The 763-nt window shown below is 44.8% G+C and overlaps 1 protein-coding gene across 2 annotated transcripts in view; it reads right to left on the reverse strand.

The window, feature by feature from the left end:
• The window catches only part of kif22 (kinesin family member 22), a 9,899-nt gene that overhangs the window by 4,944 nt on the left and 4,192 nt on the right, over positions 1-763 (reverse strand). The window lies entirely within an intron of this gene.

A 763-nucleotide genomic window follows, 5' to 3' on the forward strand; every position in this document is an offset into this window, starting at 1 on the left:
CACAGCAGCTTTAAAAAAAAAATCTTCCAACGCTTCTCTGACTTTGAAAGGGGGTGACGTCACTTTGCCGCGCTTTTCGCCGAACTGCATTGTGGGGAAATGAAGATTTACAGGATTTAAAAGTTGAGCAATGTTCAACTTTTGAAGCTGAGCTGGAAGCGTCAGCCAATCAAATCCCGTTTATGCAAATCTGACAGTACAAGCGCTAGCCATAGTAGCCAATCAAACCGCGTGCAAGCTGGGAGAGCCATATACAGGGTTCGTACGGGTGCTTGAAATCCTTGAAAATGCTTGAAATTTGACGTGGTGTTTTCAAGGTCGGGAAAGTGCTTGAATTTTGGGAATGGTGCTTGAAATTGAGATAAAGTGCTTGAAAATGTAAATGCTTTACTTTTACAATAAATTGCTNTAATTGCTTCGCTTTTACATAAAACAGCTCCGCTGCAGCCTTCCCGTGGTATGCGCGCGACCTGCAAGTGTTTGTGTTACGTGTGACCTGGGCATTCTGATGAGTGATAGATGACCGTGTGCCAGGAGGTTGAAGTTTCAACGAGCGTTGGCTAGCAGAAGACAAATACAAGCCATGGCTAAGCCGAGGGTTAAGCCCACGAGTAGCCTCCTGCAAAGTTTGCAAAAATAACGATGCGAGAGTCTGCGCTGACGAGCCACATGAAAGGTACGCCGTAGTAGAGCATTTTAGATTAGGCTAACGTTGCATGTTACGTTTGTTTAAGCTAACGTTAGCAAGCTGAATAGCAAACTC

Source organism: Notothenia coriiceps, unplaced genomic scaffold, assembly GCF_000735185.1.
Source record: "Notothenia coriiceps isolate Sejong01 unplaced genomic scaffold, NC01 NC01_scaffold00021379, whole genome shotgun sequence".
NCBI lineage: Eukaryota > Metazoa > Chordata > Actinopteri > Perciformes > Nototheniidae > Notothenia > Notothenia coriiceps.